Source organism: Oryctolagus cuniculus, chromosome 1 (genome assembly GCF_051225735.1).
Source record: "Oryctolagus cuniculus isolate XC-2025 breed Fujian yellow rabbit chromosome 1, ASM5122573v1, whole genome shotgun sequence".
Lineage (NCBI taxonomy): Eukaryota > Metazoa > Chordata > Mammalia > Lagomorpha > Leporidae > Oryctolagus > Oryctolagus cuniculus.
The window spans coordinates 201,860,338-201,882,838 of NC_142867.1; the positions used below are offsets into that span (position 1 = coordinate 201,860,338).

General features: G+C 50.2%; 1 protein-coding gene across 1 annotated transcript in view; it reads right to left on the minus strand.

The window, feature by feature from the left end:
* Positions 1-401: 401 nt before the first annotated feature.
* Positions 402-22,501, minus strand: part of TRMO (tRNA methyltransferase O) — a 59,979-nt gene continuing 37,879 nt past the window's right edge. Inside the window, exons 6-7 of the transcript XR_016224457.1 lie at positions 8,646-8,730; positions 402-584 (exon numbers count right to left, since the gene is read on the minus strand). The gene's annotated coding sequence lies outside the window, so the exon portion shown is untranslated. The remainder of the gene's footprint in view (positions 585-8,645; positions 8,731-22,501) is intronic.

Here is a 22,501-nt window from a genome sequence, read left to right on the forward strand (position 1 = left end):
ACCCATGGCCTCACCCCTGCACGGCTGTCCATCTTTGTGAGTGCCCTGGGATTGGTTCTTGCCTTCAGTGTCCTCATCTGTACAATGGGTAGATGTGTGTCTTAGTCCATTTTCTGTTGTTAGAACACTTGAGCCTAGGTAAGTTAAAAAGGAAACGTGTTCTGGGGGGCTGAGAAGTCTGAGCACATGGCACCGGCATCTGTGTTGCTCCTGGGGAGGGCCTCGTGCTGCTTGAACGGATGGCAGGAAACAGAAGGGCAAGCAGGCACAATGCAGAACAGGAGCCATGCACTGTCACAGCCCCCTTTCATGTTCTTAACCCATCCACGCATAAGGGCTCTGCCCCCATGACCCAGACACCTCCCAACACTACCTCAATGGCAATCAAACTTCAACAGGAGTTTCTGCAGTGACAAACCATATTGTAGCCATAGCCGTGCACACGGTGGGGGCAGTCAGATGGCCTCCAGTGTCCCTTTAGCATGGTGTTTCATCAACGCCAGCCTTCCTCTCTGGATTCTCAGGAGGATCAACATGTTTGATAGCTTAGAATTTTCAAACCACGTCATTATCTCATAAAAATCCTACAAAAGAAAAAAAATCCCAAGTGAGTGAGATGAGGGCAGTTCTGCTACTGTCTTTGGAAACTCCACGGAGGCACACCCAGCAGAGGGCAGAGCCCACACGGGACTTGCGCCTTGAGGCTCTGACCTAGGGCTCTCAGTACAAATGAGTGAATACAGAGTGCCTTGGTGATGTCCCCCATGGTGCCTGGCGCCGTGCCTTGCCTCCAGCATGGTAGAGCTAACACAGTGGTCTCATAGCCGGAAGCTGGTTGCTCAGCTTGGGCCCAAGGGGGCTGTTTAGGTCTGTGACCCACTCAGATCAGGGCCAAACCTCACCGGCTACTGAGAGCCACTGATAACGCCCAGGATGACTTGCGGCATAGCTGCCATGCTTCAGTTATATGTGACAATGACATCATCCTGCTTGCCTTCTCTCTCGCTCGCTTGCTCTCCTTTGCTCACCCTATTGGAGCAAGCTGCCACAGTATAAGATGCTATATGGAGAGGCCCAGGGGGTAAGAACTCAAACTTTAGTCCAACATCCTGTGCACACCAGCAACAGCCACGAGAGTCCACTCACTTCCCAGCTGTGTCCTGCGAGCACTGTGGGCTTGCGAGGGACCCTGGAGCCTGGGACCTTGCCACCCTGTGCCATGACAGCTGTGTGTCATGAATGTTGAACTTGGAAAGCACTAAGCTCTGGGGTAATTTGTTCTGCGGCAGTAGATAGCTGACACACAGGGGCTCCCTCACGTAAGCCACAGCCTCTGGTCAGGCTGCTCCCATCTGTGCAGGTGCGTGCGTATGTGTGTGTGTGCGCACACACACACACACACACACACGGGAACAGATGGCCTCTTCCCCCAGAGGTGGGAGATTTGGGTCCTACTGCTAGTCAGCAGAGACTTGTTGAGGGCACCCTAAGGCCTGGGGATCCCTGTGCACTCCTGACACTCGGGGGGTGGACAGAGACTGGGGGCCCTCCTGAGATGTCAGAGGCAAAGGGGCACACGGGAAGCTGAGCCCCAGGAGCCTCTACTTAGAAGCCCTGGCCACCCAGCCAGGCACCCTGGGCATTTCATCCCCCTGGGGAGAGGATCCAAGTTTCACAATATCCAAATCCACCTCGTCACCTGCGGCAGTGACTGCGTGCCGTGTCGATAAATGCAGATTCAACTCACTCTCTCTTGGCCTTTAAGTTGGACGCTAACCTTAGAATTAACAGCTCCCAAGAGGAAGTGAGTAAAGGTGTTAGGACTTAAGCAAGAGGCTTGCCTTTCGAAACCCCAGCCAACCCCCATCTGGGCTGAGGTTTTCTTAGAATCCCGCCTGCGGCTTCTGCTCCCAGCTGCATTTGGGCACTGAGCGCAGCGGTGCTTCCAGACACGACCAGGGGCGTCCAGAAACGACCTGACCCCACAGCAAGATTCTACTGACTGTGCCAGAGAAAAACAAGGATCCGTTCTATTTCAAGTAGGGCTATGAGTTTTTCCAAAGAAAGAAGGAAAGAAGCCACACAAAGGCCAGCTGAGGACGCCAGGATGGGTAGCAGCATGTCGTGAAAAGGCTTAGCCAGTGCTAAGCTCCCCATGAGTCAGGGGTGTCGTGGGGCTGCCGTAATAATGTGTTTTATTTGAGGCTGTATCACAAGAAGCAGAGTGTCCAGGGCGAGGAGGTGATGGCCCTGTCTGACTTTGCCCTGTTCAGGATTGCCTGTAAGCATCATATTTTTTTTAAAAAAGATTTGTTTGTTTGTTTGTTTGTTTGTGTGTGTGTGTGTGTGTGAGAGAGAGAGAGAGAGAGAGAGAGAAATCGTCCATCTCCGGTTCACTCCCCAAATGGCTGCAACTGCAGGAGTTGGGTTGATCTGAAGCCAGGAGCGTGGAGCTTCTTTTGGGTCTCCCATGTGGGTGCAGGGGCCCAAGCACTTAGGTCATCTGCTGCTGCTTTCCCAGGCCACAGCAGGAAGCTGGATCAGAAGTGGAGCAGCTGAGACTCAAAAGGGCGCCCACATGGGATGTTGGCGCTGCAGGCAGAGGCTTTACTCGGTTTGCCACAGTATCAGCCGAGCATATTTTCTAACGGGCACTTCTGCATAACTAGAATATGGGGATGCGGCAGGGCTACAACCTGAGCCCTGGAAGGAGCCACTGGAAGAATGAGGTTGGAACAGCCTGCAGAGAGCCAGCCTGGGGCACACTGCCTTTCTTTAAGTCTCTGAGGGGTCTCCAGAGCAGAGAAAGTAAGACAAGGTAGGGGACACATTCAAAGGCAATTCAAAAAGTTCATACGAGGGGCCAGCATTGTGGTGAAATGGATCAAGCTGCTGCCTGCAATGCCAGCATCCCACATGGGCATCCACTGGAATCCCGGCTGCTCCACTTCTGATCCAGCTCCCTGCTAATGTACGTGGGAAGGCAATGGAAGAAGGCCCGAGTGCTTGGGCCCCTGTCACCTTGTGGTAGATTTGCAAGAAGCTCCTACCTCCTGGCTTCAGCCTGGGCCAGCCCCAGCCATTGCCGCCAATTATGGAGTGAACCAGTGAATGGAAGACCATTCTCTCCCTCTCTCCCTCTCTCTTTCAAATAAATAAAAAATAAGTCTGGAAAAAAAGAGTTCATGGAAAATGGAATTAAAAGATAAGTTTCTGGGCAGGCATTTGACGCTGTGGTTAAGACCCAGCTTGGGGGCCGGCGCCGCGGCTCACTAGGTCATTGCAGCCATTTGGGGAGTGAACCAATGGATGGAAGACCTCTCTCTCTCTCTCTCTCTCTCTCTCTCTCTCTCTCTCCCTCTCCCCTCTCTCTGTGTAACTCTGACTTTCAAATAAATAAATAAATCTTAAAAAAAAAAATCAGGAATTCTTAGAGATGAGCAAGCACTACTGACAGCACTTGCCCTGAGGCATGGACCAAACCCCAGAGGCTCCGGCTGTTTTGTAGGCTTTGTGTGGTGTGGTATTCGAGATAGAATAATCCAGGGCCTGTTCAGGTGGAGAACAGACAAGGAGATTATACAAACGTTGGGATTCCCAAAGGTATATGTACTCAGGGTAGGGGTGGACAAAAACAAGTACACTTTCACTTTTTTAAAAGATTTATTTATTTTGAAAGTCAGATTTACACAGAGAGAGGAGAGGCAGAGAGGGAGAGGGAGAGGGAGAGGGAGGGGGAGGGGGAGGGGGAGAGAGAGAGAGAGAGAGAGAGAGAGAGAGAGAGAGAGAAAGATCTTCCATCTGCTGATTCACTCCCCCAATTGGCCCCAATGGCCAGAGCTGTGCCCATCCGAAGCCAGGAGCCAGGAGCTTCTTCTGGGTCTCCCACACAGGTGCAGGGGCCCAAGGACTTGGGCCATCTTCTACTGCTTTCCCAGGGCATAGCATAGAGCTGGATTGGAAGTGGAGCAGCCAGGACTAGAACCAGCACCCATATAGGATGCCAACGCTTCAGGCCAGGGCGTTAACCCACTGCCCCATAGCGCCGGCTCTACTTTCACTTTGAGATAGGAGATATTGCCTCAGATATCTCAGAGCTGAAAGAGTGGCAACCCCAAAACGCCAAAGGCATAGGCCAAAAGGCTCCCCCAAACCCTGCTTGTCCTACTCACATTAGCAGGAAAGGGGCAGCTTAGCAAGGCTAGAGAAAAGTTCTAAACAACAGCCACTCTGCTCTTGCCCAATACCACAGAAAACCCGTGACCCACACCACTGAGGGCCAGACAGGAGCCTAGCCAGACCCTGCACTGTGTGAGAAGTTCCATGATGGACCTGCGACATCCAGCGACACTGTGCCCATCACCCTGCGGCACAAGCAACTTCACTGATGTAAGTTAAGAACCTTGCAATGGGGGACTATATTGCATGCTCTGTGTATCCCTAAATGAAATCCCCAATGTCCTTGTAAGAGAGAGGCAGAAGGAAATCTGACATAGGAAATCAGAAATGTGGGGCTGGCCCTGTGGCGTGGTGGGCTAAGACTCCACCTGTGGCACGGGCATCCCCTATGGATGCTGGGTTGAGTCCCGGCTGCTCCATTTCCAATCCAGCTCTTTGCTATGGCCTGGGAAAGCAGTGGGAGATGACCGATGTCCTTGGGCCTCTGCACCCACGTGGGAGACGCAAAGGAAGCTTCAGGCTCCTGGCTTTGGATTAGCCCAGCTCCAGAGTGAACCAGCAGATGGAGGACCTTTCTCCCTCGCTCTCTGCCTCTCCGTAACTCTGCCTTTCAAATAGATCTTTTAAAAAAGAAATGAGAGCTGTGAGGAGGAACAGAGACTCACGTGGTGCAGCCATCAGCAAAGGAACAGTAGTAAAAAGGTGGGGAACAGCTTCTCCCCAGGAGCCTCCCCGATGCGCCAGCTTTGCCAGCACCTTCACCTCAGTCCAGTGAGACGACTTTGACCTCCAGAACTCAGAGACAGTGCTGCTGAGATTTTAGCACCTCTTGGAAATCAACATAGCCATCTACAAGAAACTCACTTCAAATGTAACACTGCAGGCGAGTTGAAAGGAATGTGATCAAAAATAGACAAGGGGCTTCAAAACATTTGTAGAAAATGGAATTTAAAAGTACAAATAGGGGCTAGTATTGTGGTACAGCAGGTTAAGCCACTGACTATGATGTCAGTACCCCAAATGAATGCTAGTTTGAGTCCCAGCTGCTCCACTTCTGATCCAGTTCCCAGCTAACGTGCCTGGGAAGCAGTGGAAGATGTCTCAAGTGCTTGGGCCCCTGCCACCCACATGGGAGATCCAGATGGAGTTACTGGCTCCTGGCTTCGTCCTGGACCGCCCCCAGCTGTTGTGGCCACTTGGGGGGGTGAACCAGCAGAAGGAAAGTCTTATTCTCTCTCCCTGATTTTATCTAACTCTGCCTTTCAAGTGAATAAAAAAAATTTTTTTGACAGGCAGAGTGGACAGTGTGAGAGAGAGACAGAGAGAAAGGTCTTCCTTTTTCTGTTGGTTAACCTCCCAAGTGGCTGCTACGGCTGGCGCACCGCGCTGATCCGAAGGCAGGAGCCAGGTGCTTCTCTTGGTCTCCCACGCGGGTGCAGGGTCCAAGCACCTGGGCCATCCTCCACTGCACTCCCTGGCCACAGCAGAGAGCTGGCCTGGAAGAGGAGCAACCGGAACAGAATCCGGTGCCCCGACCGGGACTAGAACCCGGTGTGCTGGCACCACAGGCGGAGGATTAGCCTATTGAGCTGCGGCGCTGTCCTAAATATTTTTTTTAAAAAAAAGAGCAACTAAAAGTAAAAACTTGGGGCTGGCATTGTGATATAACAGATTAAGCTAGCACTGCTTATGCACTTCCTGCTAATGCACTTGGGAAAGCAGTGGAAGATGGCCCAAAAACTTGGGCTCTTGCCATCCATGTGGGAAACCTGGTTGGAGCTCCTGGCTCCTGGCTTCAGCCTGGCCCAGCTCTGGCCATTGCAGCCATTTGGGGAATGAACTAGTGCAGGGAATATCTCTCTTTCTCTGTCTCTCCCTCTTTGCTTCTCCCTGTAACTCTGCCTTTGAAATAAATAAAATCTTTAGAAAAATAATCTTCAAAGGGCACCCATTTTTCTCCAGCTAATAATGTAAAAATACTGCATTGACATGATTAAATTCCCAGGACCTCAGTTTTTTAGGGCAGGGCTAAATGGGTGGGATCATTGCTTACAAAAGTGTCTTGAAGTTGATCAAGCTTATGTTGAGAAATAAAATTTTAATTTTTAAAGATTTATTTATTTAGTTGAGAGGCAGAATTACAGACAGAGAGAGGGAAAGACAGAGAGAGGTCCTCCATCCACTGGTTCACTTTCCCAGGGGCTGCAACAGCCGGAGCTGAGCTGATCTGAAGCCAGGAGCTTCTTTTGGGTCTCCTATGTGGGTGCAGGGGCCCAAGCACTTGGGGCATCTTCTACTGCTCTCCCAGGCACCATATGGGATTCTGGCACCACAGGTGGATGCTTAACCTATGTACAGTGCGGGCCCCATGAAGATTCTTTTTAATATTAGCAAACAAAAAGAAGTCAGAAGACACCAACAAAACTCTTGCAAAATTGCCCTTGTTTGATGAGAGGGATGGGTAGGGGCCTTGTCAGGGTGGACAAGCACTCTGGGGCATTTTTCTGCTAAAGCTTTACTAACTTGCTCAAAATACTCTTATAATATAAGCAGATGTTGTTATTCTTTGTCTCTCTACAAAGTTAACAAACAAAATGCCTTGAGCATCCCAAAAGCCTGTTGCCATTATTTTTGCTGCTGACCAGTCCGCCTTTGCTTTCACGGGACCACGTCCACCTCTTGGGTGTCACTGCTCTGATTCCGCTATGTTCAGGATCATACTGGCAAAACCACACTTCATTTCCTTTTAAGAAATCTTCAGGGGACTGGTTTTATGGCACAGCAGGTTAAGCCACTGCCTCTGAAGCCGTCATTCCATATGGGTGCCAGTTTGAGTCTCCCTGACCTACTTCCAGTGCAGTTCCTTACTAATGTGCCTGGGAAAGTAGCAGAAGATGCCACTCACACGGGAGACCTAGACAGAACTTCAGGCTCCTGGCTCCTTCTAGGTCCAGCCCTGGCTATTGCAGCCATTTGGGTAATGAACCAGTAGATGGAAGATTCTCATTCTCTCTCTCCCTCTCACTCTGGTTCTAGCTCTCCACTTTTCAAATAAATAAATCTTTTTTAAAAAAGAGAGAAATCAGGCCGGCGCTGTGGCTCACTAGGCTAATCCTCCACCTGTGGCGCCGGCACACCAGGTTCTAGTCCCAGTCGGGGCGCCGGATTCTGTCCCAGTTGCCCCTCTTCCAGGCCAGCTCTCTGCTGTGGCCAGGGAGTGCAGTGGAGGATGGCCCAAGTGCTTGGGCCCTGCATCCCATGGGAGATCAGGAGGAAGCACCTGGCTCCTGGCTTCGGATCGGCGCAGCGCACCAGCTGTAGAAGCCACCTGGGAGGTGAACCAACAGAAAAAGGAAGACCTTTCTCTCTGTCTCTCTGTCTCACTGTCTAACTCTGCTTGCCAAAATAAATAAATAAATAAATAAATGAGAGAGAGAGAGAGAAATCTGCAGGATCTAGATCTCATTTATTTAAAATTTCCACTGAAAACTCTGTTCTCTGCAGATGAGCTGGGCACAATAGTTTTGGCACCCACCAAGCCAAAAGTTTGTTCCGTTTGCATTTTTTAGTCAGAATTGTCTAACCTGAACCACTCAAGGCATCTACACCATTTGACTATTGTTTCTGCTGTTAATCATTGGTCCTCTTCAACGAGAGAACAAAAAGAATTTTTCTTCATAGATCGATGTGGATGGTTTGCCACTGGGCTTCATCTTCAACATCATCTTGTTAAAATGAGTCGTCCATTCATAAACTGCTGGTTTCTTTGGGGGTATTGTCCCCATAAGCTTTTTTTAAAAAAAGATTTATTTATTTGAAATGCAGAGTTACAGAGAGGCAGAGAAAGAAGGAGAGGTCTTCCATCTGCTGGTTCACTCCCAAGATGGCCACAACGATATCTGGGCCGATCCGAAGCCAGGAGCCAGGAGCTTCTTCCAGGTCTCCCACATGGGTGCAGGGGCCCCAGGACCTGGGCCATCCTCCACTGCTTTCCCAAGCCATAGCAGAGAAATGGATTGGAAGTGAGGCAGATGGGACCCAAACTGCCGTATGGGATGCCGGCCATTGCAGGCAGTGACTTTACCCTCTATGCCACAGTGCTGGCCCCCCTATAAACTATTTGCAAACATCTGTGGCATCATCATTGTTTTATCCAAGCTGCACCCTCAGTCTGGTGTTTGTTCTTGCTTTAATCTGAGCACAATTCATGTTACTCTGATAGGAGTTCTTTTCAAATTAATATCTTATTCTCTTCAAACTAGATCCTGTAAGATATGTTACAATAGTTTAATGCAAATTTATTGTTGGAACAAAAAATTTTGAAATACATGCATAGTTTTTCCACAATACTTATGTTCCATGACCTTGTTGAATATCCCTTGTATATAATGCAAACATTAATTAAAAGTAAATAGGAGAACTGTAATAATATCAAATAAAGAAGACTTCAGAGCATAGAAACTTACTAGGAACAGTGAAGGGCACCACACATCGATGAAAGGGTGGACTCACCAAGAACGTGGTGTAACACCAAGCAACAGTGTTTACAATCTGTGAAGCAAACACAACCCATACAGTTGAAAGGAGAAAGAGACAAGGTCACAGTTATGTGTGAAAACTTCAATACCGAATCTCAACAACTGATCAAACTAGACAGAAAATCAGCATGGAAATGGAAGAACTCAACAACCCATATTTAAAAAACACTGCAACAGGGGCCGATGCTGTGGCACAGCAGGTTAACACCTTGGCCTGAAGTGCTGCCATCCCATATGGGTGCCGGTTCTAGTCCCAGCTGCTCCATTTGTGATCCAGCTCTCTGCTATGGCCTGGGAAAGTCCTTGGGTCCCTGCACTCACGTGGGAGACCTGGGGAAGTTCCTGGCTTTGGATGGATGCAGCTCTGGCTGCTGCATCTATCTGGGGAGTGAACCAGTGGATGGAAGACCTCTCTCTCTCTCTCTCTCTCTCTGCCTCTCTGTAACTCTGCCCTTCAAATAAATAAATAAATAATTTTAAAAAGTGAAAGTGTGGAATATTTTTCATTTAAAAAAGTGAAAGTGTGGAATAAGATATTCCATGCAAATGGAACCCCCCCAAAAAAGCAAGAATAGCTATAGTTACATCAGATAAAATGGATTTTAAGTCAAAAGCAGTAAAAAAAGAGAAGAACATTATATAATAATAAGGGGTTCTATCTAGTAAGAGAAAATAACAACTATAAGTATATATGCACCCAGTATTGGAGTATTCAAGTATGTAAATCAAATATTAATAGATCTAAAGGGAGAGAGAGACTGTGATACAACAACAATAAAGGACTTTAACACCCTACCTTAGAAATGAACAGCTCATCTAGACATAAAATCAACGAAGAAATAGCACAGTGAAATTATACAGTGGGTTAAGCTGGCATCCCGTATGAGTACCATTCTAAGTCCCGGCTGACCCACTTACAATCCAGTTTCTTGCTAATGTGCCTGGGAAAGCAGCAGAAGATGGCCCAAGTACCTGGGTCCCCTGCCACCCATGTGGAAGATCTAGATGGAGTTGTTGGCTCCAGGCTTTGGCCGGGCCCAGGCCCAGCTATTGTGGCCATTTGGGAAATAAAACAGCAAATGGAAAACCTCTCTCTAACTCTGCTTTTTAAATAAATGTTTCAAAAATTGCACCTAGGTCAACTGGACCTAATAGACATTTATAGAACATTCCACCCAGCAGCTATAGAGCATACACTCCTCTAAACAGCACATGGAACATTCCCCAGAACAGATTTTATGGTAGGGCACAAAACAAGTCTCAGAAAAATAGGAATCAGGGACTGGTGCTCAGGTGTAGCCAGTAAAGTCACAGCCTGTGACACCTGCATCTACATGGGCTCTGGCTTGAGTCCCGGCTGCTCCACTTCTGATCCAGCTCCCTGCTAATGTGCCTGGGAAAGCGGCAGAGGATGGTCCAAGCCCTCTGGCTCCTGCTATCAACGTGGGAGACCTGGAAGAAGCTCCTGCCTCCTGGCTTCAGTCTGGTCCAGCCCTGGATGTTGCAGCCATTTGGGGAGTGAACCAATAGATGGAGGATCTTTCTCTGTCTCTCCCTCTCTCTCTGTAACTCTTTCAAATAAATAAATAAATATTTTTTAAAAATAGAAATCATATCAAGTATCTTTTCTGACCACAATGCAATAAATAAGAAAAACTATGGAAATTACAGAAATACATGCACATTAAACAACTTACTCTTTTTAAAAAATTTTTTTATTTATTTGCAAGACAGAGTTATATAGAGAGAGGGAGAGAGAGAGGGAGAGAGGGAGGGAGTGAGGGAGGGAAAGAAAGAGAGAGAGAGGGCTGGGCCAGGCTGAATCTAGAAGCCAGGAGCTTTGTTTTGCTCTCCCAAGTGGGTGCAGCAGCCCAAAGACTTGGACCATCTTCCACTGCTTTCCCAGGCCCATTAACAGGAAGCTGAATTGGAAATGGAACAGCCAGGACTCAAACCAGTACCCATAAGGGATCCTGGAATTGCAGGTGGCAGATTTACCCACTTTGCCACAACACTAGCTCCAACAACTTATTCTTTAAAAAAACAAACAACAACAACAAAAAAAAACAGCAGCCAGTGCTATGGTACAGTAGGTTAATCCTCCACCTGTGGCGCTGGCATCCCATATGGGCACCGGTTCTAGTCCTGGCTGCTCCACTTCCAATCCAGCTCTTTGTTATGGCCTAGAAAAGCAGTAGAAGATGGCCCAAGTCCTTGGGCCCCTGCACCCACATGGGAAACCCAGAAGCGCCCACTCCTGGCTTTGGATCAGTGCAGCTCCAGTCATTGCAGCCATTTGGGGAGTGAAACAACAGAGGGAAGACCTTTCTCTCTGTCTCTCCCTCTCACTTTCTGTAACTCTACCTCTCAAATAAAATAAATAAAATCTTTTTAAAAAAGATTATTTATTTGAAAGGCAGAGATAGAGAAAGAGAGGGAGAGGTCTTCTGCTAGTTTACTCCCCAAATGGCTGCAATGACTGGAGCTGCGCTGATCCAAAGCCAGGAGCCAGGAGCTTCTTCTGGGTCTCCCACATGGGCATAGGGGCCCAAGCACTTGGGTCATCCTTCATGGCTTTCCCAGGCTAATTAGCAGGGAGGTGGATTGGAAGTAGAGCAGCTAGCACTTGAACTATATGAAATGTTAATGCCGCAGGCGGAGGTTTAGCCTACTGTGCCACAGCTCCTGCCCTAGGAAATTTTTAAAAACTCTTGAAATGTTGGGATGGCTATGTGGTACAGTGGTACTGCTTCTTGCGATAGCAGCACCAATTTGAATCCCGGCTGCTCTGCTTTCGATCCAGCTTCCTGTTAATGTGCCGAGGAAGGCAGCAGAGGATGGTCCTGTCATCCATGTGAGAGACCTGGATGGAGTTCCTGGCTCCTGGCTTTGGCCTGGCCTGGCCTAGCCAGTGGGCCATCATTGGAGTAAACAAGTGGATGGTGGATATATTTCTCCCTCTTTCTCTCCCTCCCTCTCTGTCACTCTTTCAAATAAAGAAATCTCTTTTTTTTTAAATTAACAATAAAAATTCTTGAATGAAAATGGAAACATGACATAACAAAACCCATGGGATTTGGCAACAGTAGTCCTAAGCAGGAAGTTTATAGCAATCAATGCTTGCATCAAAAACACTGAAAGGGAGGGGTGTTTGGTGCAGCCATGAAGGCCCCTGGGATGCCACATCTCATGGAATGTCTGTGTTCAAGTCCTAGCTCCATCCTCCATTCTAGCTTCCTGCTAATGTGCACCCTGGGAGGCAGCAGGTGATGGCTCAAGTAGTTGGGTCCCTGCCGCCCATGTGGGAGACCCAGACTGAGTTCCTGGCTCCTGGCTTTTGCTCCTGGCTTCAGCCTAGCCCAGCCCTGACTATTGCAGGCATTTATGGAATGGACAAGTAGACAAGTAACATTTCTCTCTCTCTCTCTCTCTCTCTCTCTCTCTCTCTCTCTCTCTCTCTCTCTCCTCAAACACCCTTTCAAAACAACAACAACAACAAAAAGCAGGAAGATTTCAAATAAACAACTTATCACTGAACCTCAAGGAACTAGAAAAACAAGAACAAATCAAATCCAAAATCAGAAGAAAAAAATAATAAAACTCATAGCACAAATAAGTTACATAGAGACTTTAAAAATACACACAAAAAAATCAGTGAAATGAAGAGTTGTTTCTTTGAAAAGATAAATGGAATTGACAAACCCTTAGCTAAACTGAGAAAAAAAAGAGAGCCAGCACTCTGGTGCAATGCTAGCACCTGCTGTGCCAGCATCCCAAATGGGCACCAGTTCAAGTCCTGACTGCTCCACTTCCGATCCAGTATCACCCAGCCATAAAAAAGGGTGACATTTTGTCATTTGGATGACAAGTTGGATGGAATTGGAGGTCACTCTGTTAAGTGAGATGAACACAGAAAGACAAGTTTCACATGATCTCACTCATAGGTGGAAGTATAAAAAAAGTGATCTCATAGAAGGAAAAAATATAACAGTGGTTACCAGAGATGGGGGAGGGGGCACAGGGGAGGAGGGGACAGGGAAAGGTGAGTAATGCGTATTGGGTTCTGATGCATAGTAGGGTGACTACAGATAAGGTTAGTGTACTGTAGCTTTTTCTAATAAAAAAAATAAAAAGCAGAAGGAAGACAAACATTGTGGCACAGCAGGTTAGGCTGCACCTGGGACACCTGCACCCACCTGCATGCTACACCAAAGAGCTGAGTCAAGCCCTGGCTACTTGGCTTCCAATCTAGCACCTGTGAAGGCAGCAGAAGATGGCCCAAGCAGAGGGATAGACCAGAGAGCGCGCCAGGCTCCTGACTTTGGCCTGACCCAGCCCTGGCTGTTGCTGGCCTTTGAGGAGTGAAGCAGCAGATAGAAGGGCTCACACTTGCTTTCTCTCTCTCTTTCTCTGCTATTCTACCTTGCAAATAAATAAATAGGTAAGTAAATCTTAAAAGAAAATAAAAACTAGAAGATAGGATTTGGGATGTTCTCACCATAAAAAGTTACACGTTTGAGGAAATAGACATATTTACCATTACTGGATATTACACAGTGTACATATGTATCAAAACATGACACGGCACGAGCATCCCATATGGGCACCGGTTCGAGTCCCAACTGCTCCTCTTCCAATCCAGCTCTCTGCTGTGGCCTGGGAAAGCAGTGGAAGATGGCCCAAGCCCTTGGGCTCCTGCACCTGTGTGGGAGACCTGGAGGAAGCTCCTGGTTCCTGGCTTCGGATCAGCACACTTCCTGTCATTGTGGCCATTTGGGGAGTGAACCAGAGGATGGAAGACCTCTTTCTGTCTCTCCCTCTTACTGTCTATAACTCTACCTCTCAAATAAATATTTTTAAAAAACAATATCTCATTAAAGTATAAGTTTATGTCTATAAAAGTATTTTAAATAATAAAACGAAAAGGTAGAGCCATTCAGGTGAATGGCTTGGTGGTTTCCTATAAAACTCAACGTGCAACAATACAACCTATCAGCTGCCTTCCTGGGCATTTATCCCAGAGAAATAAAACACTGTGTTCACAGTAAAGCCTCTACATAAATATTTATTGGGGTTGGTGCTGTGGTATAGTGGGTAAAGCCACCGCCTGCAGTGCTGGCATCCCATTTGGGCACCAGTTAGAGTCCTGGTGCTCCATTCCAATCCAGCTCTCTGCTATGGCCTGGAAAAGCAGTGGGAGATAGTCCAAGTCCTTGGGCCCCTGCACCCACGTAGGAGACCCAGAAGAAGCTCCTGGCTCCTGGCTTCGGACTGGTGCAGCTCAAGTCATTGCAGCATTTGGGGGAGTGAACCAGCAGATGGAAGACTTCTCTGTCTCTGCCTATAACTCTTTCAAAAAAATAAATAAATCTTTTTAAAAATATTTATCATTATTCATAACAAAACAAAAAACTGGAAAAAATGTCTTCAATAGGCAAATGGCTAAACTGTCATACATTCCTAATGTGAAATACTCAGCAAGAAAAGAAACATGCTATTGCTGTCCACACAATTATCTGTAATCCCCACGGAATTATGCCACGACAATGCCGATCCAATAGAGTAAGTGTATGCAATCCCATTCACATAACATTCTTGAAAACATTGATTGCTGGGGGAGCGAGTACCGTGGGAGGTGCCTGGGTGTGGATCTAACAGGCAGGTCTGAGGCCCCCCTGTGGCGATTGAAAGGTTCTGTCTGACCCTGACTCTACAAACCTCACTGTCGTGTTTGTGACACTGACTGCTGTTTTACGACATATGACCCTTGGAGGAAGCTGGGTAAGAGGTACACAGATCTCTATATAATTTCTTTTTTTTTTTTATTTATTTGAAAGTCAGAGTTACAGAGAGAGAGAGAGGAGAGGCAGAGAGAGAGAGAGAGGTCTTCTGTCTGATGGTCCATTCCCAAGATGGCCGCAACAGCCGGAGCTGAGCCGATCCGAAGCCAGGAGCCAGGAGCTTCTTCTGGGTCTCCCACATGGGTGCAGGGGCCCAAGGACTTGGGCCATCTTCCACTGCTTTCCCAGGCCATAGCAGAGAGCTGGATCGAAAAAGGAGCAGCCGGTCTCGAACTGGCACCCATATGGGATGCCGGCGCTTCAGGCCAGGGCGTTAACCTGCTGTGCCACAGTGCAGACCCCTATATAATTTCTTAAAAGAGCATGTGAATCTTGAAAATAAGGGCTGATAATGCAAAGAGAGTCACTGGTGAATATACATCTTATGAATCCTCTCATAAAAAGCACAAAATGGATGGAACTATGCGATATCTGTCTTGTTTCGGGATTCCTTCCTCTACGAGGGAAATTAGAAACACTGGCAGGCCAGTACAGCATAGGTATCAAGCCATCAGGGTGCACATGCAGCCAATCAGAACAGGCACCACCAGCTCGAAACAACAGGAAATGCTGGGCCTGGGTGACCGGATGATTGCCAGGGCTCTGGCCCATCGCGGTATGACTACAGAGAAATACGCGGCAGGGCTGGCAAAAAAGCCCGAGGCTGGGAAGAACTAGAAAGCAACAGGGAAGAGAAGTCCAAGAGAGTCTACGACAATGTTCTGACCTTTCTCTTTTTAAAAAATATTTATTTACATATTTATGTGAAAGAATTACAGAGAACAAGAGCGAGAGAGGTCTTCCATCCACTGGTTCACTCCCCAAATGGCTGCAATAGCCAGAGTGGACCAGGCTGAAGCCAGAAGCCAGGAGCTTCATCCAGGTCTCCCACGTGGGTGCTGGCGCCCAAGCACTTGGGTCATCCTCCGCTGCTGCTTTCCCAGGTGCATTAACTGGGAACTGGATCAGAAGTGGAGCAGCCAGGACTCAAATGGCACCCATGTGGGATGCTGGTGCTGCAGACAAGTGGCTTCACCGGCTGCACCACGCCCCAGTGGATGGAGAGTTAAAGAACGCTCACTGATGGTGGTGGCGGTTTCTTCACGTTCATTTGCCCAGGCCCGCCCACACAGTGCCTGCCCAATAGAGCCCACAGCGGGATCCCAAGGCTGATCTCTTCCAGCTTTGGCCAGGTGTTCAGCGGTGCTCCCGGGATGCCTCTCTCCAAATGACCCAGGGGCAGTCCCAGCTGCAGCCCACTCCCTGCACAGAACCCCTCTGCCCAGTACAAATGGACAAATGGATCTTTTGTAGCCCAGGACAGCAGTGTTTATCTCCCCTCTAAGTTCAGGTTCCCTAATCGGTCCATTCTTTTATCCTCCAGTTTTCTTTTTTTTTTTTTTTTCTTAAGATTTAATTATTTACTTGAAAGGCAGAGTTACACAGAAAGAGAGAGAGACAGGTCTTCCACCCGCTGGTTCACCCCCGCCAGATGGCTGCAATAGCCAGAGCTGTGCCGATCTGAAGGCAGAGGCCAAGAGCCAGGAGCCAGGAGCTTCTTATAGGTCTCCCACACGGGTGCACGGGCCCAAGGACTTGGGCCATCCTCCACTGCTTTCCCAGGCCATAGCAGAGAGCTGGACTGGAAGTGGAGCAGCCGCATCTCAAACAAAAGCGCCCGTATGGAGTGCCAGAACTGCAGGTGGCAACTTTACCTGCTATGCCACAGCACCGGCCCCTTATCCTCCAGTTCTTGGCAATGCACTAGATCAAAGTTTTTCAACCTCAGCACTACGGAGATTTGGGGCCAGATAATTCTTTTTTTTTTCCTATGTCTTTTGTAGGATGCTTGGCCACATCTTTGGCCTGTACCTGCTGGGTGGTAATACCCACCCTCCCTCCATCCCCAGTGGTGACATGGAAAGTGTCTCCACACATTGCCAAATGACTGCTCACTCCTCATGGAGAGGCGCTGCTCTCGGTGCTTTGAAGATGGGGCAGTGCCTTCTTCACTTCACACCCAGCTGTGGGCTGGCACGTGGGAGTGTCCGGGTGCACACGGAGTTCAACTTCTTAAGCACCTACCATGTGCCAGCACCATGCTAACACACTCTGGTATTTATCAGTTAACCACCCTTCAGCCACTGACCGCTTTCTAATTCAAAGATTTATTTATTTATTTGAAAGTCAGAGTTACAGAGAAGGAGAGGCAGAGGTAGAGGCAGAGAGAGAGAAAGGTCTCTCATCTGCTGGTTCACTTCCCAAATGGCTACAATGACCAGGGCTAGGCCAGGCCAATCCAGGAGCTTCTTCCGAGTCTCCCATGTAGGTGCAGGGGCCCAAGGACTTGGGCCGTCTTCCACTGCTTTCCCAGGAGTATTAGCAGAGAACTGGACTGGACGTAGAGCAGCCCGGACTCGAATCGGTGCCTGCTTGGGATGCCAATGTTGTAGGCCGTGGCTTAACCTGCGGCGCCACACAGCTGGCCCCACCTTCTTGGTTTTTGCCATATCTTGGTGTAGCCAATACTAGTCTAAACTTGGTATTTTGCTTTAACTGACTCCCATTATCTCGAATCAGCCGCCCAACAGGGTACCCCCAGCACCTGGTGCAGAGCAAGAGCTTGGGAAATAATTGCTGATTGTGCTGGAATTTTCCTGTCCAGTTTTCCATATCAACTTCATGGAAAGAAACTGATTCCTGTCCATCTAGTCAACCGGGGGAACTTTAACTTCCGTAACACAGAAACCTCAGAATGATGAAATAATGACCAGATGGGGCTTTATTTCCCACTCGTGAACTGTCCATCCGGGGTGCTCCTGGTCACCGGACGACTTTGCTCTGTGACCCTGGGCCTCACCGTGGGGCTGTAAATCCAGCAGCCCAGGGGAAGCAGTGCGAAGGAGGCCCCGTCTTCTCTGGGGCCACGCCCAGCTGTGACATCATCACTTGCATGCTCCTCCCACGCGCAAGCGGTGCTCCCAAGGTCCCTACCTGGAAAACAGCATGGCTGGCTGAGCAGCTGCCTCCCAGGGGCGACTCAGCCCTGGGGAAGCAGGTGCACCCTCCCGTGTGGGGGGGTGGAGGATAGCTCACTGGCCCTGGCTCAGGTCACGTGACACACTGTGGCTCAGGTCTCAGCCTTCACTGCCAGAAGTTCCCCCACAGAGCCCCTTATTGCGCAGGCCGAAGGAACCCCTCAACCATCTCAGTGAATGACCCACCCCCAGCGTAGCTGCGAGGGGTGGGAGTGTGTCCAGTGGCTTCTCAGGGCCGCCCGCTCACTCTTCCCCTCGTACCGTGGTAGAGCCGAGAAGGGAAGGAAGGCCTGCTCTGGGTGCCCCAGCAAGTCAGGAGCGGCACCGGGCTGGCAGCCCTGAGCCTCCCCCGCCCACCTCTCACAAAAGCGGCCCGGAGAATTAGTCCTGCTGCCCACGCCCTGCTCTGCAGTCCCTGACACCTCTTCTTGGATCCAGGCCTTTTGCAAAGGAGCATTTCAAATAGGAGCCATCAACACCCAGCGAGGGCGGGGCTTAATCCACCGAGGATCATTAGCTTCACCCAAGTGATGGGACATCCGTCAGCACCTCCCGTTCCTCCACCAATTATCTCTCCGCTAATTATCTGGGATTAACAATTGACACGGAGCGACATGGTCATTAACCACATACTTGCACGGCTTATTCATGTTAGTGGGGCTGCGCGGCCTCGCCGAGCCTAATTGGACACGCCCACAAGGCTACAGAGGCGTCCCCCTCCACCTGCCTGTCAGCAGCCAATGAAGGGCTGCAGGAGGTGTTTATTTCCAAAGGGACTTGGCTCTCGACAAAAGGCAGTACGGATGTGGCTTAACTCAGGGCACACATTCAACCATGTGTCAGCCGTTCGTTCGCTCAAGTGCCTTAGCAGGCACAGCACGGGACCCAGGAGGTTTAACAAGGACGCCTGAGACACCATTCCCACCACTTCAGACGTTTACCTTCAATTAAGGGAACCCAGGCAAGCAGAGAAAGCTAAGCTGAAGTTAAGGGAACCCAGGCAAGCAGAGAAAGCTAAGCTGAAGTTAAGGGAACCCAGGCAAGCAGAGAAAGCTAAGCTGGGAGAGAGAGAGAGAGATCAGCCAGCACGCTGTGGGGATGCACCCCAGGGAGAGACCTGTTTGCTCTGAGAAATCAGGAGGGGCCTCACAGAGGCGGCGGCAGCTTCAGGTGGAGCCAGAGAGAAAGAGGAGTTGGCAGGCTGAAGGAACAGCACACCAGGGCACAGTGCCCTAGCAGAGTGGCTGGCAGATGGCCACAAGGGAGCAATGTGGCCTGGGCACCTTATGGACTGCTTTGCATGTCCCATGAGGGTTTGCAACTCTCTCTGTGGGTGTGAGAAACCTTGGAAGAGATTTCATTTTGCTGTGTGTGCTGAGGGGGGGTTAGGTGTGTTATCAGTTATTGAAGTATAACACCTATACAGAAAAGTGCAAAGTTATCCACAAATGAGCCAAACCTACGTACACAGCACCCAGAAAGAAATCAAGGGGGCCGCCGCTATGGCATAGCAGGTAAAGCTGCCACCTGCAGTGCTGGCATCCCATATGAGCCCGGGTGAGTCCCAGCTGCTCCACTTGCGATCCAGCTCCCTGCTAATGCATCTGGGAAAGCAGCGGAAGATGGCCCAAGTGCTCGGGCCCCTGCATCCACTTGGGAGACCCGGAAGAAGCTCCTGGCTCCTGGCTTCAGCTCAGCCCAGCTCCAGTCATTGTGGCCATTTGGGGGAGTGAACCGGCAGATGGAAGATTTCTCTAACTCTGCCTTTCAAATAAATCTTCAAAAAACAAAGGAAGGAAGAGGTCATTACCAGGACACCAGAAACCCACCATGGCCCCCTTTCAGGAGCTACCTGCACACAAGAGAATGACTGTCGTGCCAGACGCTGCACATCGGCTTTTCCTATGGTATCACGCGCGGCTTCCTTTACTCAACACATCTGTGAGACTCCCCTGGGCTGCGAGACCTGAGAGTGGTTTGTCCCTGCTCATTGCTGACTCACGTCCTTGAGAAGGGTCGCACGATGATGTCGGTGTGCAAGGTGCAGCTTCCACATTGGGGCTGCTAAGCTTCCTGCACCTGCCTTTTGCTGCCCCTGTGGGTGTGTGGCCAGCTTGGCGCCCCGTCCTACAGGCCCCGAATCTGCAGACTTGACCAACCACGTGTTGAAAATATTTGAGGGAAAACCCGCATATGTACCGAACATGCACAGACTTTTTTTTTCCCCTGTCATTCTTCCCTAAACAATACAGCGTCACAGCTATCTCCATAGCATTCACATTGTACTTGGAATTGTAAGTAATTTAGGGATGCTTTAAAGTGTGCAAACACTGTGCCATTTACGTAAGGGACTGGAGCGTCCCTGGATGCGGGTATCCAGGAGGGGTCTTGGGGCCGAGCCCAGCAGACGCTGTGGATACAGGTTGGCTGCGCACCCAGGAGGGGAACTGCTGGCCCATGCGTGTCTATGCGGTGTGTGTATATACGACTAGTTTGGTAGACACTGTGGGTTTTCCAAGTCCAGTTTACCCATTTTCACCCCCAACAGGAGTGCACCAGTGTCACAGTTGCCCTGCATCCCTGCTAACGCACGGTATTGCCAGTCTTTTTGCATTTTATGCTTGTCTGTCTTGGGTGGGGGAGGTGCCCACCTGGAGGAGGTGGAGTCCCACATTGGTTGAAAAACGCTGTGTGGCAGTGGGGTGGGCAGTGGGGTGGGCCGTGGAGGTGAGAAGAGCAGGCTTAAGGCGAGGAGATGATCGCCAGACTGGGCACTGATGCCCTGCAAATGGGCAAAGAGTTGAGGGTAACAGAGCCGGAATGTAAAAAGCACTGACCGCAAGAGGCATGGTGGGCAGACCACGCGGCCTTGGACGCCAGGTGGAAGCGGGCTGATGAGGGAGGTGGAGGGGGTGGCCGATCGGGAAGGCTGGAGAAAGCTTCCCGGTCGGGGTGCATGGTGTTTGTGGAGCTTAGGGACGCTGGTCAAGGCTCCAGGCACAGAGGTATGACTTATCATGGGGCTTGAAGCCAGGGGGTGCGGTTGAGATTTCCCAGGGGGGTTCTGTGGCACGAAGGAGAAAAAGGCTGCAGACCAGACGCTGCCCCCAGGGAAGAGCGGAGGGAGGAGGAGGGCAGATGACGCCGCCGCTTCCCTCTGTACCGCTGGCAGGGGCTGTGAAGCCTGAGTCAGGCCCCGCGGCAGCCCCCGCAGCCGAGGGTCCGTCTCCCCAGCCACAGCGTTCTGCTGCGTGAGCTTGCATCACTGCCCTCAGAAGCTGCCTTGCGAAACCCACATTGGCTTGCATACATCTGACAGCGTCCAAGGGACAATGGGCACCAAAGACTCACGGCATCTCGGGCTCGGGCTTGGAGTCGTCCTCCCCACCTCCACAAGGTCCCTGCCAATGCGTTATCCAGCACCCCAGGCAGGGGACTCACACTTCCCACGGCAGCCCCCGCCCACACAGAGCCAGCTGGGCTTCCAGATGCAACCCGACAGTGCTGGAAGCCAACGGACCAGATAACACCATCCTCCAACGGCAGCGCCCGCGGGTGGGGTGCCATGCAAGGACTCTGCATTCTGGAGGACCCGTTTCTGCTCACGTGCCCGGCTGCCTCTTCTGGCTGGGCTTGGGCGGCACAGCGGTCTGCTCCCCCCAGGAAGCCACGGTGATTTCACCGCCTTTCGCACACTGCACGGGAATGCGCTCATGCAGGCGTTCCCCTGGCTTCTTCAAGCAGTGAGCGCAGAGGCCCTGGAGCCGGGCCAGACGCTCGGGACTGAAGCGGTACATGCGTCAGCACAGACCCACTAGGCTGGACACGTGGGAAGGAGGAGCGGCTGCTGGATGAGAGCGGGCCGGTGGCTCAGCTCCCTTCCTGAGTGTCTCCCCGCCCCGGCCTGCGTGGGGCTCCGAGGAGAAGAGGGAAGACAGAGCTGATGCAGAAGAAATGGCTCCTACCCTTGGGGAGGCTGATGGAGGAGATGCATGCAAGAGGGAAATGTGGTTGAGCATTTTTGTGGGTTTCTGGCTTTATTTTTATAAATTAATTTGGTGGGGTTTTTTGTTTTGTGAAGTATTTATAAATTGCTTTTTAAAATAAAAGCTTTGCAGGGCCGACGCTGTGGCGCAGCGGATTAATGCCCTGGTCTGAAGCACCGGCATCCCATATGGGCGCCAGTTCAAGACCTGGCTGCTCCACTTCCAATCCAGCTCTCTGCTACAGCCTATAAAGGCAGTAGAAGATGGCCCAAGTCCTTGGGCCCCTGCACCCACTTGGGAGACCTGGAAGAAGCTCCTGGCTCCTGGCTTTGGATGGGTGCAGCTCTGGCTGTTGCAGCCAGTTGGGGAGTGAGCCAGCAAATGGAGGACCTCTCTCTAACTCTGACTTTCAAATAAATAAATCTTTAAAAAATAAAATAAAATAAAAGCTTTGAAAGGCTCCTTTTGGAGCCGGTGTTGTGTCACAGTAGGTTAACCTGCTGCCTGTGAAGCCAGCATCCCACCTTGGAGCACTGGTTCTAATTCAGCTTCCTGCTAAAGCACCTGGGAAAGCAGCATAAGATGGCTCAGGTCCTTGGGCTCCTGCACCCATGTGGGAGACCCAAACGGAGTTCCTGGCTCCTGGCTCCAGCCTGGCCCAGACCTGGCTTTTGTGGCCCTTTGGGGAGTGAAACAGTAGATGGAAGATCTCTCTCCTGTCTCTCTCTCCCCCTTTCAAATAAAGTATTTGAAAAGGCTCCTTTTAACAAAACCCAGTGTTCCCTCAGCCTATCCTGTTTTGCTTCTCACTCCTGCTCTCCGGAGGTAGCAGCTTCTGGCTCTTTAAATCTAACGCTTGTGTCGGTTCCACCACTTAACTGTCGGAAGGTTAGGCCGCCGACCAGAGCACCAGTGTCCTG